Source organism: Bicyclus anynana, chromosome Z (assembly GCF_947172395.1).
Source record: "Bicyclus anynana chromosome Z, ilBicAnyn1.1, whole genome shotgun sequence".
Taxonomy (NCBI): Eukaryota; Metazoa; Arthropoda; class Insecta; order Lepidoptera; family Nymphalidae; genus Bicyclus; species Bicyclus anynana.
The window spans coordinates 16,146,074-16,148,551 of NC_069110.1; positions in this window are offsets into that span (position 1 = coordinate 16,146,074).

The window sequence follows — 2,478 nt, forward strand, 5'->3', positions numbered from 1 at the left end:
TGTTGTTGCAGATGGTGAAGTGAGCGCTGCGAGATGGTGCCGTGGTTGCTAGCTCTGACGCTCCTCTCCCGCGCCGCTTACCTGTACGCCTTTGATATTTGTGAGTACTTATACCTATATCTTCATAGTCATCGTTAGCAGCCGATAGATGTCCAATGCTGTACAAAAGCCTATTGTACGAAGGCTTTTTTCATCAGTGCCGGATTAAGGTAACTTGATGCCCTAAGCAATCTTCCCCCATCGCCCATCCTATCATTACGTAACTCATCATCATCATTATCAGCCGATAGACGTCCAGACGTCGGCTGCTTGACTTAGGGCTCTGGTCTCGAGCCGTCAGTAGCGGCTCCCTGCAATACGCTACATCTACACCGCGCTTTCCGGTGCGGGGTCGCCATTCCAGTATCTTGGGACCCCAACACCCATCGCCTCTTCGACTTGTATTTTGTGGCCTACCCTTTGCCACTTTAGCTTTGCGACTCGCTGAGCTATGTCAGTCACTTTGATTCGTGTGCGGTTATCCTTATTTCGGATTCGACCACGCAGAGAAACTCCAAGCATAACTCGCTCCAACGCCCGCTGCATTATATAAACTAGAAAGAATTATTAAAAACTATATTAATACCTACCTACGTATCTACCTACGTACAGTACGTATAATATGTATTGAATCGCCGTCAGTTTAAAACGCGCTGACTTTGTAAATTGGTGAAATAAGTAGGGGTTGTAGGTTTACATTGATTTCCACGCGGAAGAAGTCGCGGGCGTCCGCTAGTTGTTTTATATTTTTACGAATTCTAATATTAATTTGGCTTGGTATGTAAACTATGTAGGTAACCAAAAAATAAAAACCTGCCAACAGATGGCGCTTTATCATTTTATATCGCGCTTCAAGAGTTTGTTCTGAATATCCATAATAGTCTATTGTGCACATGCCTACACCGGCATAGCGATAGTCGTTATATACACCAAATTCAATTTTTGAAACGGGTACCCTTTTGGTACCTGTCTGAATTCAGATGTACTATAGTCTATAACAATACTTCTAAACAAGCTGATAATTTGTTATTAGTCTCGGTTATTAAGATCCCGTATTTAACATGACCTTCACCTTCACCGACCTGTCAACCGGATTATAAGCTTTTAAATCAAAAAAAAATATATTATTTTTTTTTAACTTTTCACTGGTTTGGGTAAGAGTTATTCACTGGTTTGGGTAAGAGTATTTCATATTCATACCAATCGAGCAAACGAAAGTACATATTAATTTTACTATTTTTTCTTCGGCACAACTCTTAGGTAGGCAGGTATAAACAGGTAAAATCGATACTAGTAGCTAGCACTGCAGGCTAATTCACTATCTTTGACGTACCTATGCTACTTGACTTATTAAACGAAATTGAGATTCTGTGTACCAACTCGTAGCAAATGTCATCCGGTGCCTACTGGTGGATACCATAAAATATGTAGATGATATTTCTCAAATAATTTCATGTTTTATTATCAACCTATTAAATAAAACCCAAAATAATGAATAGGCCAGCTGGTCTAGTTTATGAATTAAAGTTAAGTTAAATTTCATTACGAACACGGCGGTAGATATAGGGTTGTCTGTGAAAAACATGTTTATTTTAATAGGTTGATAGTAAAGACCAAAACATACATACAGCCGAACGTAGAACCTCCTCCTTTTTGGAAGTCGGTTAAAAATAGTGAATAGGCCAGCTGGGAAATGAATTAAAGTTAAGGTTAAATTTCATTACGAACACGGTGGTAGATATAGGCTGACAACACTGTCCGTAGCTTACGCGCGGTGAGGTGCGGTGCGAGAATTTTACGAGGTCAAATCGCCCTATGCCAAAGCCTGCCAGTGTTCATAAAAAAGAAATAATGTCTCAAACTTTCAAAATGAACTCGAATTATAATTGCATCATTGTCTGATGTATGTCGATAAGAATATCATTTTTTGCTTTCACGGTCAGGGTCACTGTCACTTATGAGATAACCAATCTACGTAGCTGTCGGTTGTCATTTTTTATGTATAAAAACCGAACAAGTGTGAGTTGGACTCGCCCACCCGAGGGTACCGTAGTTAACATATATTTTCTTAACGGTTAATTTCGATGATAGATTTACTTCAAATACAGGCTATTTGTTTTACGATTTAATACAATTATGTATATGTGACATACTCGTAACAGATGTATGTGGGTCATCAACATCATCATCATCAGCCGATGGCTGTCCACTGCTGGAGATTATCTCTTTTTTAGACTTCCAAACAAAATGGTCTCGAGCTGCCTACATCCAGCGGCTCCCTGCAACCGACCAACACTGCGCTTTCCGGTGCGGGTCGCCATTCTAGCACCATGCCATACATACACACACAGGTGCTGGAATGTAAGATTATTAAATTTCGTAGTTCAAGGTCAACAGAAAGTACTATGACGAATTTTGATTACTTTGAAACAAAAATAT